The sequence below is a fragment of the Podarcis filfolensis genome, assembly GCF_964270895.1.
Source record: "Podarcis filfolensis genome assembly, chromosome: 3".
Classification (NCBI taxonomy): Eukaryota; Metazoa; Chordata; class Lepidosauria; order Squamata; family Lacertidae; genus Podarcis; species Podarcis filfolensis.
The window spans coordinates 100,608,574-100,625,636 of NC_139606.1; the positions used below are offsets into that span (position 1 = coordinate 100,608,574).

General features: G+C 41.9%; 1 protein-coding gene across 6 annotated transcripts in view; it reads right to left on the bottom strand.

Moving 5' to 3' along the window:
- The window catches only part of THADA (THADA armadillo repeat containing), a 146,249-nt gene that overhangs the window by 4,656 nt on the left and 124,530 nt on the right, over positions 1–17,063 (bottom strand). The window lies entirely within an intron of this gene.

Genomic DNA, 17,063 nt, shown 5'->3' on the forward strand with positions numbered 1-17,063 from the left:
ACAGGTTGAGAACAGAAATTGTGCGGTGGCGGCACGGCAGCAGCGGGAGGCCCCATTAGCTAAAGTGGTACCTCAGGTTAAGAACAGTTTCAGGTTAAGAACGGACCTCCAGAACGAATTAAGTTCTTAACCAGAGGTACCACTGTACATATACTTATACAGTGTGTCCAGTATACCTGAAGGAGCATCTCCACCCCAATCGTTCAGCCCAGACACTGAGGTCCAGCGCCGAGGGCCTTCTGGTGGTTCCCTCACTGCGAGAAATTAGGTTACAGGGAACCAGGCAGAGGGCCTTCTCGGTAGTGGCACCCGCCCTGTGGAATGCCTTCCCACCAGATGTCAAAGAGATAAAAAACTACCAGACTTTTAGAAGACATCTGAAGGCAGCCCTGTTTAGGGAAGCTTTTAATATCTGAAGGACTATTGTATTTTAATATTTTGTTGGAAGCCGTCCAGAGTGGCTGGGGAATCATAATTAATCATAGATTATTATGATTATGATGATTATAAAAGCTGCTCAAGCACAGGCAGCAGTTGGATATTCCATTCATGTATGTGGGGGACTGGCAGAGCGAGGCTAAAGCAATGCCCTCCCCCCCACTCCATGAATTGAGGGAGCAAAGCTATAGTAAAGGAAGACGCAGGAAAAGACGTGGCCAAACAGGACCGTCACTTCTGCAGAACCTATTTCCAAAGTTCAACATTTGAGCTGGCACATTTGCCTGCAACAGAGCAGCAGCTATGGCTTGCAAATTGCACCTCCTTCCGAGTTAATTTAATCTGTTTATTGTAACAACTCCCCCTTTAATTAAGTTCTATTGTGGCCTACAATAAAGTCCAACTGTTCCTTACATCTCATCTCAAATCATTTATGCTGAAACTGTTAAGAATCTGGGCTATTAAGCAAAACATTCTTAAACTAGTCTCCCGAAAGAACCAGCAACCAACCAACAGCCAACACAGAAAAGTTTAAAGGAAGTCCAAAATTTGGTGGTCTGTGAAGGGGAAGTTATAGTGGATTGTTTAATATAAAAATCATAAACTATCAAATGTCTTGTTTATCAGGTTCCAGAGTTGTAGAAGGTGGGATTTCTAAAGTGCAAAAAGCAAGCTATTTAAATGGTTAAAGTACAGACCATCCTTTGTTTCTTCAACCCAGCAATTACATAAAAAGCTTAAGCATGAATACCACACACTTCAAATAAAAACAATGGAAGATTTAAAAACTTTTTTCAAGAAAAAAGACAGGTATTTTAAGCTTCAGGAAGAACTTTTTTTAAAAAAAGAAAAGAAACTACAGTGTTTTGAGTCGTCTTTGTTAATCCATTTAATGTAGAGCAAGACCTCCCACACACATATTCCTATACCAGAAGACTTTTGATCATGCCAGATGTAAACATTTCTCTTGGTAGACTACTATGTGGCTTCAAAAATATACAACCTTTTCTTCTTAATCCCACCCCCCCAAGGAGAATTGTAGGAATGTACCAACAGGCTGTTTTCAACTATATTGAGGAGCCAGATATATTGTGCACGCTGAAGAAAGCATAATATATAACCTGCAGTTTTGAAAATGCTATTTGCGAACAAAGAAATTCTGATGTTCTGTGTTTACTAATCACTTCCCTGTTGGCTTATATGAGGCATTGTAAAATAATTTAATCTCGGCACCAAGAAGTGTTTGCTGCCGAAGAACATCTGCAGTGATGTCCAATGTTAGTCATACTACTGAAATCAATGGGTCTACTCTGAGCATGACTTAGCTGATTATCACCACTTGTATTTAGGACAAATATTGAGCTTGGCCAATTCAGTCTTTACAAAACGATGGGTCAGAAAGCATCACCATAGTATTCTCTGAAAGAAGAACTTCCCCACCCTGCAAAGCTGAAAGATGAAGGGAATGCAATCATTCAGATTAATTATTTTCATTTTATTGGTTTTTCAATGATGCACATATTGCACAACACAGAAATGGAATAGAACAAGAAATAAAAAATTTTTAAAAATCAGTTTTAGGGGAATTTTTCTGTAGTTAGGTACCATATTTTTCGTCCCATAGGACGCACCTAGTTTTTTTGGGGGGAAATAAAGGAATTTTTTTCCCTTTATTTTCCCCCCAAAACCAGGTCGAGGAACAGTGAGATGGCGGCGCTGCGCCTCCCCGCTGTCCCCCGAGCTTGTGGGGCTGGCCGATGTCTGCCCGAAGTGCGGGGCGCGCTGCTTCAGCGCGCCCCGCGCTCCGTGCAGCAGGCTGCTATCCGCAGCCTAGGGAGCCCTGCGGGAACTCCCTCAGGGCTCCTCAGGCTGCGCATATCTGCCCGGCGTGCTCCGCTTCAGGGCGCCCTGCGTGCCGGGCGGCAGGCTGCAGATGTCTGCTCCGCGCTTCAGGGCGCCCTGCGCGCCGGGCGGCAGGCTGCTATCCGCAGCCTGGGGAGCCCTGCGGGAACTCCCGCCAGCTCCCCAGGCTTGCTGATAGCTTCCTGAAGCCTGGAGAGCGAGAGGGGTTGGTGCGCACCGACCCCTCTCGCTCTCCAAGCTTCAGCGAAAGCCTGTATTCGCCCCATAGGACGCACACAGATTTCCCCTTCATTTTTGGAGGGGGAAAAATGCGTCCTATAGGGCGAAAAATACGGTAATTCTATGGGATTCAATAAAAGAAGGCTGGGCACTTTTAAATCTTACTCATCAGATGTGGACGCCTTAGAGGTGAAAAATTACAGGCCGATTTCGTTATTAAATAACGACTATAAATTGTTCGCAGATGTAATGGCAGAAAGATTTTAAAAAGTATTAAATAGAAGAATCCACAAAGATCAAACGGGCTTCCTACTGGGGAGACAATTAAAGGACAATGTAAGAAATGTGATAGATATTATTGAATACCTGGAAAGCAGAACAGATAAGCAAGCGGCCTTGATATTTATCGATGCCGAAAAGGCATTTGATAATGTCTCTTGGCGTTTTTTGAAAGAAAATTTGAAAATGATGGGGTTGGGAGAAAGATTTAGAAAAGGTATTGAAGCTATCTACCATGAGCAAAAAGCGAAACTTGTAATAAATAATACTGCATCAGAATTTTTTGATATATCCAAAGGGACTAGACAAGGTTGTCCCCTGTCTCCTTTATTATTTATAACAGTAGTGGAAGTACTTACTAAGAGATTGAGGGAAACAACAGAGGTTAAAGGAGTCAGGGTAGGGACTAAGGAACACAAAATCAAAGTCTTTGCGGATGATATTGTATTAACATTAGAAGATCCAAAGAATAGTGCGCAAGAAGCCTTACAAAAATTTGAAGAATTTGGCGTAGTGTCAGGTCTTAAAATTAACAAGAATAAGACAAAAATGCTGACCAAAAATGTAACTAAAGAAGATATAGTGGATTTAGAACAAAAAACGGGAATTATGACAGCAAAGAAGGTGAAGTACCTTGGAGTGTGGATCACAGCTAAAAATATCAACTTATATAAGGACAACTACGAGGTCACGTGGAAGAATATTAAGAAAGATTTAGAAATCTGGGAGAGAATGAGATTATCCTTTTTGGGGAGGGTAGCGGTTATTAAAATGAATGTTCTGCCCAGAATGTTATTTTTATTTCAAACTATTCCTGTACTTAAAGGGTTAAAGCAGTGCAAAGAGTGGCAAAGAGCCTTGGTGAGATACATCTGGCAGGGAAAAAGACCGCGAATAAAAATGAAAATACTAGTAGACAAAAAAGAAAGAGGGGGTTTTCCCCTACCGGATTTAAGCTTATACTATGAAGTGTTTAACGTGGCTGAAAGATTGGATATGACTAGAAAATACTGACATTTTGGATTTGGAAGGCTTCGATAACAGGTACGGGTGGCACTCGTACCTGTGGTACGATAAGGTGAAAGTACACAGAGGCTTTCGAAATCATATATTTAGAGGACCAATACTCCAAGTATGGGAAAGAAATAAAAATCTATTGGAAAGGAAGACACCTTGGTGGATTTCACCAATAGAGGTGTTAACTGTTAAAAAAATTAATATGGAAGGGAAAAACGCCACCTATGAAGAACTTACGTGGAAAACTGAACAAGGCATTAAACTTAAACCTTATGAAGAGATAAAGAATGCATTTACAGGGTGGCTGCAATACCACCAGGTAAATGATCTGCTAAAAGACGATAAAAAGAAACTAGGATTTGAAGATAAAAAATCTAAATTCAATGTCGAAGTTATAGAAGGTAAAAATAAAACATTGTCCAAGATGTATGATATTTTACTAGAGTGGTACACAAAAGACGAGGAGGTGAAGGAGGTCATGACTAAATGGGCGATAGATATTGGCTATAACATTGACTTTGAGAGATGGCTGGAATTGTGGAATGTCAATATGAAGTTCACGGCATGTACGGCATTAAGGGAAAACCTGTGGAAGATGATCTACAGGTGGTATCACACACCAGTGAAGCTAGCTAAGATCTATAGATTGAAGAACAAAAGATGCTGGAAATGCGGGGAGGTAGAAGGAGACTTCTACCATATGTGGTGGTCATGCAGCAAAGTGAAAGGATTTTGGGAATCGATCTACAACGAGCTTAAAAAATTTTTAAAATACACTTTTCCCAAAAAGCCTGAAGCTTTTCTGTTAGGAATGATGGGCAAAGAAATTAAAAAAGAAGATAAAACATTATTTTTATATGCCACAACAGCCGCAAGAATTATGTTAGCACAAAACTGGAAAACGGAGGTAATACCCACTATAAATGACTGGCAGGCTAAAGTGAAGCTGAGGCTCCAATACTTTGGCCACCTCATGAGAAGAGAAGACTCCTTGGAAAAGACCCTGATGTTGGGAAAGATGGAGGGCACAAGGAGAAGGGGACGACAGAGGACGAGATGGTTGGATAGTGTTCTTGAAACTACAAACATGAGTCTGACCAAACTGCGGGAGGCAGTGGAAGGCAGGAGTGCCTGGTGTGCTCTGGTCCATGGGGTCACGAAGAGTCGGACACGACTAAACGATTAAACAACAACAACAATGCCGAGCTGGCTAGAATAACAGGAAGATTAAGGGATCAAGACGAACAGAAATTTCATGATAATTGGAATAAATATTTGACGTATATTGGAACTAAATTTCAGATGACACTGGCGGGGTTGGAATAACTCTAACAGTAAATGATTATTATGTAAAAGAGATAAAATACGTGACCATAAAACTTATTTGATACTTACCAAAGGAGTGGAGGGAAGTCTAAGGCTCGGCAGAGCCTATTTCAACTTTGTATACGATGTATGGAACGGATATAATATGTGCAAGCTATGTAATGGATTTTGTATATGCCTATATGTATATATATCTAATATCAATAAAAATTTATCGGCAAAAAAAAAAAAAATCTTACTCATCAGTGGAGTTGACTTTCTCAGGATCCTACCCATGGACATTATTACACCAGTCTAGGCATATAAGCATCTTATAAACACCCACCATGATTCAGTTAAGCTTAGTTCTTGATTTTAAGCCAGTTCAATCTTAGTTAAGTTAAGGTACTAAATCAAATAGGTTAGTATGTGGGCTATATGTTGGGCAGTTGCTTTCAAGCAGACCACTACTGTTCTCCAGGCATGCTAAGCTGGATCACAAAGGAGTGTGTGTCCAACAGAGTAGTATTGGGGACTTCTCTACAGCCTGAGGCCTCCAGGAGACAGACTGGGCCCTCTCTGCCACCCAACTCTGCCACCCAACTATCTCTGTTCATTAGGTCAGGAAAGCGGAATGGACCAGCCTACGACCCTCAAGCCATTTTGACACTGATTCTCTAGGCCCTGGCCAGTGATTTTATTCCCGTGCTATAGCCAAGAGACACTTTTGGGCATGCCTTGGTGCTCTCCATGAATATTTTGCAGATCCATTCTGAAGATGGAATCGGTCCCCAGTCCAATTCAAAAATTAATCTGAGAAACTCAGACCTCTGAATTATTGCTGGCATTTGGCAGCAGCTCACAAACCCAAACAACACTCAAGCCAGCCGTGTGCAGTTGGAAGAGTTTTCGGATCAAAAATTACTGGGATGTGACATTGGCAGCACAAAGGACTACACAAAAATCATTCAGATTTAAACCCCTCTTGCGCATTCCTATGGCACGGTTTAATAAACCCTTTCAACTATAAGAGCAGCTAAGAGAATTCAATAGCATAAAAAATCCCATGCTGTATTTGTATTTTTTTTAAAAAAAAGATATGGTTTTGTTGCAAAATGATTGCCGCCAGTAGGAATACCACAGAGGACGTGTTTAGGACATTTTACCACTTGCCTCTTTTATAACCTTACATAAAACCTGGTTACTCAGCAAGGGGGGAAATTCAATATTTCTTGCATGTTTGACTAGCTGTTAAAAATATTTATTAAGTTTCACTGCTGAGGAATTTTCGTGGATCTCATTTGCCCTCCCCTTTTGAAGACCCAAACTTGTATTAACTGGAGGCTGTCGATGGGGGGAAAGGCACCATTTACTATGGTTTGCTAGCCCAAATAAAGCAGCTTTGGAGAATAACAAGAGTTTAGAAACAGAAAATATCGTTGGGAAATATATGGGCCAAGAATTCAGTTGCCAGTTTGTTTCCTTTCTTTTTTCTTTTTGGTTGGCACCGATTTCTGCAAGCCAGAAACACTACTTGTCGAAACTTAACCATGTGTATTTCAGTGCCAATACCACTTCATTAATATCACCAGGAGCCTAAGTGGAACACACACAGATACTACAAATTCCTTTCTCTCCACTCCTCCTCCCTAAAGCTCAATAAGCCATTGGGTTGGATGGTTATGTAGTCCCAGCCACCAACCCAGAGTGCGGGGGGAAGGCAGAATTTTCTACTTTTAACTGTTGAATTAGAGTGGAAATACTAACAGTTTTCTATCTGGTAAACAGGAGTACTGCTTTCTGCTCTTAAGTCCCACCTTTTCTCAGAACCCTCAAATGTTGAGTAGCCAAGATGCAAAGTACAATTTAATTCATAGGCAAGGGGTAGGCAACCTAAGGCCCGTGGGCCAGATGTGGCCCACTCGCCTTCTCAATCCAGCCCACGGACAATGAGTAGAATGTGTCCTTTTATTTAAAATGCATCTCTGGGTCATTTGTGGGGCCTGCCTGGTGTTTGTACACAAGTAGAATGTGTGCTTTTATTTAAAATGCATCTCTGGGTTATTTGTGGGGCATAGGAATTCATTCATATTTTTTTTTTCAAAATATAGTCCGGCCCTCCACATGGTCTGAGGGACGGTGGACCGGCCCACAGCTGAAAAAGGTTGCTGACCCCTGTTATAGGCTATCCTTGTAGCCAGGGAGCTCAGGCTGGCAAGCACAGAAAAGTTAAAGCAATACAATCAAATAGAGAACAAAAACGTATTTGGAATATTAAAAGCAAACAGAAAACATTTAATCTAAAAAACATACTAAAAATATGAACCTCCAGGGAATTGATACACAGACCAAAGTATGTCAACTTTTTGACCACAATGCAAAAGGGATTTGTATTTGGGCTGCTTGAACCCAAGTAACTAAAGTAATAAACTACACGATGGCTGAAACTAAAATGAAATGTATATGCAGGGGGGAGAAAAGGAAATTCTTATATTGCTTATCTTTGGGGCAATTCCCAAACTGATTAACTATAATTAATGAAGAAAAATGCATTTATTATCTGGTGAAAACATACAGAAGGTCCACCTAGACAGATGTTAGTGGCATAGCCCAATCTAAATAGTGAATGCTGCATTGATGCTTTGTCCGTGAACATTCTCAGGTGAATGATAGAGACACAGGTTGTCTTCCACTTTGGGAGATTGTCTCTTTTGTTTTAAAGCAAGAATAAGGAGGATGATTTTCTTATATAGTTTATTTCTATCGCTTTTGCAAAAAGATAAAAAGAAGCCTCAGTAAGTTCAGAAATGTCTTTTAAAATTAAAGAGTTTGATTTACTGTTATTGGCTATCAGTTTAAGATCTCTTCTCTCAGGATTACATCCAAGGACTGAGTCAGTGTTGCTGCTTTTTCAAATTAGCCCTCCTTCAATCTTAAAAGGCCAAGAGAAACTTCACTATAAGATACCAGAGCACTGCTAATGGGGCTAACTGAAACTCCTTTAGCAAATGGTCAGCATCCCGTGATGGATGATTTTATCTTCATTTGTTTCATTGATGTCTCCCATCACCACCTCTGTCATGAATGCAGCCATATTCTAAATGGCAGTGTTGCTTCACACAGAAGACAGGGCTCAGACATCCTAATGCTAAATTAGTTGTGGCAACATCAGGAACAAAGAAGAGTGTGCACTTGTAGACAATGGGCCTTGGAGACTGCAAAAGGCTATGCCTGGGTGTCATGGACTGCTTGCACACACAGGAATGGTGGGAGGAACCAGATGGAGAACCACCAAGGGGAAAAGGCTCAGATCCCGGGGAGTGTTGTTGGTGGGATGACAATGAGTGGTCAGAGGGAGAAGACTGGAGAGGTCGGAAGCTGAAGGAGTAACAGGGCTTAGTGAGCTGGGAATTGGGCGGAGATAAGTCAAGAATCAGAAGCTGAAGCTAGTAAGTGGGAAAAGGGAGGTCAAGAGTTAAAAACTTGGCCTCTCCATTCAAAAGCATCAGGTAGCAGGTGGTGGGGAAGACCTCCTAGAGTTTGTTAAGGGTGCTGGGAATTGTATCTCTGTGTGAGGGGGAAAACTACGTTTCCCAGGATGTATACTGGACGTACAGTCATACCTCAGGTTACAGACGCTTCAGGTTGTGTGTTTTCGGGTTGCGCACTGCGCCGAACCCGGAAGTACTGGAACGGGTTACTTCTGGGTTTCAGCACTTGCACATGCGCTGAATCGCGACCCGCGCATGCGCAGATGTGGCGCTGCGGGTTGCGAATGTGCCTCCTGCACAGATCACGTTCACAACCCGAGTGTCCACTGTACTTTAAATGTATGGTGTGGACATAGCCAGTCTCCTCTAGTATATGGTAACTTTCTCTTTCTAATCCCTCAGCTTCAGAGCAGATGGTCCATCTCACGTTTTCATGCCCAGTCCATATTTCAGTACAAGAATATGCATGTGATTTCATAAGAGAACACAGAACAGATAAACCATGGGTTTTTAAGATGTGTCAGGCTGGTCACAGGTATCTCCCCTTCCTATTGCGACAAGCTTCCCTACCCCCTTTCTTCCAGAACTAGGAGAGGCATGAAAAGGGCGGAGGAGAGATTAGCTGCATGCAGGCACAGTCTCCAGGTGCTTGGAAAAGCCCTGGAGAGGAGACACAGACAGCTGTGGGGCAGCAGGGACTTTAGTCTCAGCAACGGATTTCATGGGGTAAGACCCAGAGGGAATGAGCTGCTGTGCTCACTTGGCATGACACCCAGCGAAGTTTGTGGAGATCACATTTTTGCTAATAAAGAGAGAACTCCAATTTTGCACTTTGTGATTACTGACTGGCACACACTGTGACTCATAGGAACATCCAATGGGAAAAGCACTTTGTTGCTAATATGAAATATAACAGCGGTGCATCATAGATTGCATCTCCCAGGAGGAGTTTTGTTCCAATGGGCACCCTATTCAGGATAGTGATACATGTCAAGAACGCTACTACTATCATTGCTTTTTAAAACAAGCCCGTTTATGGGTTGAACTATAAAATTATTTACAGATAATATATTAAGGCATCTTGTCAGACAAAGAGACTGTATCAGGTATTGCCTATGGTGCATGTTAAGTTAAACCCTTTCCACAGCTTGTTCACATATACACACTAGACTGTTTATACTCAAAAACACATAGGGCAGCGTTCAGTAATTAAGAACACAAAAGCTCCATTGGATCATCTAGCCATCCTGTTTCCCTAATGTTGGGCAATTAGATGCTTTCAGGAAGTCCACCATCAGACCAACTGTCTTCCACTGCTGTTGCCTCTAATGACTAGTATTCAGTGCCTCAAGTATTTACTGCCTCTAAACCCAAAACCTCCATCGTGGCCAACAGTTCTAAATCAACCATATACCAATTCAATCAATGTTTAAAGCTAGTGATGTATCACCAAAACTTGGGGAAGAAAATTCAATCACTGGGTGAAAAAGCAAGTTCTTTATCTTAGATCCTGCTGCTAATAAATTTCATTGGACGGCCCCAAGTTTTACTGTTAGGAAGTGTGGGGGACAGGACTCTATCTGCTTGTTTCCAAACGATGTGTAATTTCATAACCCCCTGTCATCTCCTCCGCTTAAGTTGTTTTTCTTAATAATTCAAGAGCTCTGAACACTTTGGCCTTTCCTCATGGAGGAGGTGCGGCAACACACTGATCATCTCAATTGCCCTTTTCTGCACCTTTCCCAGCTCTGTGACTGAGCCAATCCAGCAGGCCTAGACTGACAAACACTGACCTGACAGACCACAGATAAGCTGCAGTGATGGCCTTGGGCTTTTAGATTTGTTTACTAAGAGAGGGGCACAAGTGTAGATTACTAAATTTATCTTTTGAACAGCAGTGCACATCAGCCACCATCTTAGGCCATCGTAGTTTTGACACTGGCCCAACCTGGGGCTGTTCACAGTTTATGGCAATATTTATATTTTACTGGCCGTTTTAAAGGACTGCCTCTCAACAGTTGTGTGTTCTGGGAACTCACTCTGTTTTACTGACGGCAAGAAACCTGTACAGGCAGGCAGGCTGGATGGTGTGTGTGTGTGTGTGTGTGTACAAAAGATTTAATGAAAATGTGTGAAATACTCTATGTCAAAATACTATGCAGAAAGTGGCTGAATCCAAATGGGAACACTGTGCCATAATTGCAGCTGCAGGGCGTACTCTATACAGACTTTGCAATAAAATGCATGCAACAAGCTTGGGCTGCAATCGTACACCCACTAACCAGGAACTAAGTCCTAAGGGAAGCAGGAATACTTTGAGTAGGCATGTACAGGATTGTGCTGCTGGACATGCACAGTTTGTATCCCTTCTGAGAAGAAAGTCTTTGTTTACCCTCAATGTAGGTAAACGAAGGATAATTTAAATAGCATTCTAGTGTCATAAAAGTCCTTATGGGCAATATTAGCATATTTTAACTTGGCCCATGGAAAGTATCAAGATATGTCAAAATATGCTTCTTCTAAAAGCGATTTCTCTGTCAGTCCCATTTGTAGTTTATTCTCCTTGGTGAAGTGTCTCCCCCCTTTCTCACACACACTTGGCCCATCAAATGAAAAAAATATTATGTAAATATCTCAACACATCACAAAATAATGCATGAATTGGCCCCAAATCACAATGTAATGAGAGTAAGGATGGGTTAACCGCACAATCCTCTACTCAGCCTACTCAAAAGTAAGTCCCGTTGAGTGTAGTGGGTCCTACTCCCAGAATTGCAACCTATGCCTTCAAAAATGGAAGAAAATCCACAGCTATGTCTTTGAAGGATGCCAATCTGGGATGAAACACACCGCCTTGCTGAAAACTAGATTTGTGACAGCAAAAGGGCTCCAGCCGTCCGACCAGATGCAAAGGAACTGGAAGGAATCAAGGGATTCACCGGCAATTTCAGTGTTAAAACAGGGCTTCCCAGCAGGTGGCACCATAAAGCTAACCGTCCTACATGCCAAATGACGTGCAAAAATTATACCAAAATGTGTATAGAAGGCATCTATTTTCTATATGTGCACTTAAACTGTTGAATAGCGCTAGACAGTCCTAAGTATGTGCTTCAGTACAGTGCAGCAACTGTTGGGTTACAAAGCTACAAAGAGTACTGTATAGTAATGAGCAGCAATCCACTTATTCCAAAACCTATTTATGGGAGATGCGCATAGCCGGATATCAAGAGTTAGAAACCGACAGTGTGTCTGTACAAGAATGTCCTGCATTACTGTCTTAAACTGAAGTTTGTACAACAATATAATGATTTCTCATGGCCTGCAAAGACCCTACATGATTTTTTTTTAAAAAAAGATTATTTCCATACAAATTGCAATAATTATTATTATTTTAAACTGTTCAAAAGAAAAGCAGTGCTGTATATAAGTTTAACTCTTCCTATAAAGTGAAGCCTTTTCAAAAGTGTATGAAATGAGATCAAAAAGAAAAAGAAAGCATTGTCAGGAGAGCAGATAGTTCAATTACTAACAGCACTGTCTTGACCGAATCCGCGTATACTTTCCTCAAACAAGCATTTTAAGGAGATAAATGAGATGCCTTGTGATGCCAATGAAATGTGAGCCTTACATATTGACAGAGCCTGTTCTGGACAAATACAGAGTACGTTCATATGTTGGAAGTTTCAGTCTCAGTATGTTCATTTAGGATTGTAGCCTTATATCAGGCATAGGCAAACTCAGCCCTGAAGATATTTTGGGACTACAACTCCCATCATTCCTGACCACTGGTCCTGTTAGCTAGGGATGATGGGAGTTGTAGTCCCAAAACACCTGGAGGGCCAAGTTTGCCTATGCCTGCCTTATATCCTTGTTTACCAACAGCACCCTCTTTTTCCTTAATAGTTACTATATTATTTCAAATAACTATAAAAACATGCTGTCCATTTTGCTTACTGAGCTGCTTTTCTTTTTCTTTTTTAGGTAAAGGTAAAGGGACCCCTGACCATTAGGTCCAGTCGTGGCCGACTCTGGGGTTGCGGCACTCATCTCGCTTTATTGGCCGAGGGAGCCGGCGTACAACTTCCGGGTCATGTGGCCAGCATGACTAAGCCGCTTCTGGCGAACCAGAGCAGCGCACGGAAACGCCGTTTACCTTCCCGCCAGAGCGGTACCTATTTATCTACTTGCACTTTGATGTGCTTTCGAACTGCTAGGTTGGCAGGAACAGGGACCGAGCAACGGGAGCTCACCCCGTTGCGGGGATTCGAACCGCCAACCTTCTGATCGGCAAGTCCTAGGCTCTGTGGTTTAACCCACAGCGCCACCCGTGACCCGTTTTCTTTTTTAATACTTTATTAAATCCCACAAAATTATATAATTACATAACACACAAAAATGCATTATATTTTTCTATATAGAAAAACTATTCTATTCACCCATGTTTCTGTTATATTTAGACTTCATAAATTCAGTAGTTTCCATCTATCTTTTTCTATTTTCTCTTTCTTGTTTGTCTTCTCTCACTCTAATCAATTCCATACCTTTTACATAATTGCTACCTTCCAAATTTTTTGTTAACCATTCTTTCTTTGTTGGTGGTGATCTATTTCACCTCAACTTTTTGTTCAACCAGCATGAGAGCAGCTACTATTAACTTCCATATTAACTTTATTCTCACTATTCTCACTTAATCAGCTGTCATTTGTCTGAAGGGGTCTCACTTTAAATTGCACTCTTAAGTGTCACTAAAAAAAAATGCCTACAAAGGTCTTCAACCCTTATTTTCATTTGTCCTCAAGATTCCTTATCTGAAATACTCAACAGAACTTTCAGCACTTCAATGTGCCTTTAGTTGGGAAGTTTTGTCTTAATACTAAGACACCTTAGCAAAATAAACGCCATTGCAATTTGGTGAACAGTTTGCATCTCCCACTGTTTTGATAGACTTATCAAAGGTATATTTGCTTAAGGATAAATGAATGGTATGGTTAATTCCTGGTACACACATGCAGTAATAGAATTTGGAGGCACCTTAATTGCTAACACGTTTATTGTGTCATGAGCTTTTGGGGACTATTACACACTTCATTAGATGCATGGAGTGTTATCCACAGTTGGCATAGTGAAAAAAAGGTGTAAACAGAAGCTTATGCAAGGTCATGAAATGCAAGAGCTACATCATGTGACATTTCAATGCAAAGCTCAAATTAATGTTCATGGTCATTGTACTTATCTTGGATATATCTGAGCTTTGCATATAAATGGGTGGCAAACTACCTTTTGCATTTTGTGGCCTTTTGTTCATTTTATTTTTTATAGCTGTGTAAACCAAGGGTGGCGCTGTGGGTTAAACCACAGAGCCCAGGATTTGCTGATCAGAAGGTTGGCGGTTCGAATCCCCGTGACGGGGTGAGCTCCCGTTGCTCGGTCCCTCTTCCTGCCAACCTAGCAGTTCGAAAGCACGTCAAAGTGCAAGTAGATAAATAGGTACCGCTCCGGCGGCAAGGTAAACAGCGTTTCCATGCGCTGCTCTGGTTCGCCAGAAGCGGCTTAGTCATGCTGGCCACATGACCTGGAAGCTGTATGCCGGCTCCCTCGGCCAATAAAGCGAGATGAGCGCTGCAACCCCAGAGTCAGCCACGACTGGACCTAATGGTCAGGGGTCCCTTTACCTTTACTAAACCAAGGATAAAATCATGCAGCTGCCGAAATGGGCTTATGCCATAAAGACCTAGTTTTTAAAGGTACTAAATGACTGTCAGTTGCAGAATTCATCTGCAAAAGTCTCAGAATTTGGAAAAAAAATAACATTTATGTTTTTATAAAGGCAGACACTGTTTTCCAAAATGGGGGGGGGGGGGGAGAGAGAAAATCAGGGAGGGCTTCCAGTAAAAAGAACAATGCACAATTCCTGTCCTTCAAACCTTACTGTTTTGCTGAACCACCCTTCCATTGCACAGCAGTGCTTGGGACAAAACATCCCAAGTGATACAGCATGTACACACATGCACATCCCTGCGCAAAAACACTCAGGAATCTACAGTCAAGATTTTCTAATGGTGGTAAAAAAGTAAACTAAGAAAGCAACCTTATTTGCCTTTTTCATAATTCTGCTTACAGTGCATTTATTTAATGGCAAGAATGTGCAGCATCTTCTTCATTCAGCATCATAAATTTGTCCCAATACAATCTGGCCAACAAGACAGGTGGGGTCGAAGCATACCAGTTTCTATAGTCCAAAGAAGGGATGAAACCTGGCTGCCTTTTAACTTCCACAACCCCAGTTTACAAAGCCTTCTCACTCTCCTCTCCTAAACCCTCCTCTAGTATCAATGCCCATCTGAGCAGAGGCTTTTCACACTTACACACCCTTGGGAGATCTAGTAAATCACTTAAAAGGAAGACAGGAGATAGGAGAGTCTTTGCAATGTTAGACATTAGCCCTGGAACTCATCACTGCCACCACAGAAGATGTCATCAAGTCATGACGAGCAAGTGTGATTTCCAAACTTCCAGCTGTCTTATATCACCAATTTATTTTTAAGGTTCAGAAGACACAACCGGACTCTAATCTCTCTACATTTTAGTCTAGATAAAATAGTCCTCCTACACCCACAGTCTATTAACTATATTGTTTCATCTTGTAGTTCATGCTGTGGTTTTAATGCACTCTCATTCTGGGTTACAAAAACAGGGTATTACATGCCAGAGATTAGCAAAGCAACTGTGGGGCCTAAGCGTCTGCTGTAATAGCAAGGCAAGTCATGCACTCAGATTTCTTCTATCTTTTTGCCTTGAGTATAAAACTGTTTTGCAGAGTTAGGCCATGGTTGGCTTCTCCAGCACCCAGTCTCTTTACCAAACTGGGAAATTCTTTATTTGGATGGTAGACAATTACAGTCTTCTTGCCATCTTAAATCCGACTGTTTGATATCAGAAACGAACACAGCTTACATATAGCTTCCTCTCTTTTAAAAACACACAGTTCGAATGATGTCAGATTACAGAATATTTTGGCCCTGCGTTTTTGAAATCTTTTCTACAAAGAGAACTCCCTCCTACTATGATTTGTTCACAGACAGCCCCAGCCCAGACAGCCATCAAACACACCACACCGTGCGGGTGGATCTCCCCTACGGATGGTCAACAATATTATTGTAGATTCATTGTAGCACAAGCTCTGAAGCATGAGGGCCCACTTCACTAGATAGCAGCCATGAAATTAAAAGACGCCTGCTTCTTGGGAGAAAAGCAATGACAAACCTAGAACAGCATCTTAAAAAACAGAGACATCTTGCCAACAAAGGTCCATATAGTTAAAGCTATGGTTTTCCCAGTAGTGATGTATGGAAGTGAGAGCTGGACCATAAAGAAGGCTGATTGCCAAAGAATTGATGCTTTTGAATTATGGTGCTAGAGGAGACTCTTGAGAGTCCCATGGACTGCAAGAAGATCAAACCAATCCATTCTTAAGGAAATCAGCCCTGAGTGCTCACTGGAAGGACAGATCCTGAAGCTGAGGCTCCAAGACTTTGGCCACCTCATGAGAAGAGAAGACTCCCTGGAAAAGACCCTGAGGTTGGGAAAGATGGAGGGCACAAGGAGAAGGGGACGACAGAGGACAAGATGGTTGGACAGTGTTCTCGAAGCTACCAACATGAGTTGGACCAAGCTGCGGGAGGCAGTGGAAGACAGGAGTGCCTGGCGTGCTCTGGCCCAGGGGGTCACGAAGAGTCGGACACGACAAAACGACTAAACAACAAGAACAACAACAATGCTCAAAGTGTACAGAGGAACTCTTTGACTTCTTGCATGCTAGAGACCACTGTGCGGCTCATAAACTCTTCAGCAAATTGAAATGTATGTTAATATAAGCCTGTGTCCTCCTCATGCATAGCTGATGAAAACCTGAGTCTGTTCGATTTGAGTAAACACACAGCTCTGCACCTGTGATATGAAAGTGAATGCAACTAGCACTCTGGTAATTCTGAGAGAATTTAAGAGTTGCCATCAGGATACATCGATGTTCTGCAGAAGATCTGCGGCTGCTAACAAAGTTACAGTCCCAGCACCTCTTTTCTTTGTCAGGACTACGCACAGCGGAACCCCGAGCATCTTATGTGGGTTGGAAGATGATTTCCAATGTGTTAGCAAGTATCAGAAACATTGCAGGCCTCGGCAGTTTTCTAGCAAAACATATTCAAGGCTAGTTCCACTTTTCTACTTTCTTAGGAAAGACCCAGATAGAAATATGTGGGAAGCAACAAACAACAATGGGCTTGGAGATATAGCTTCGTAATCAATTGAGACACATGATGGTAGGTGTACAAAGCAGGGAGACGTGTAGTCATTTCAGCTCAGTTTCAGTTTACTGTCTGGGGCTTCAGACATGACACTATATCCTTACCAGGTGAGGAGTGGCACAGCCCATTCAGGTTTTGTGATACAGAA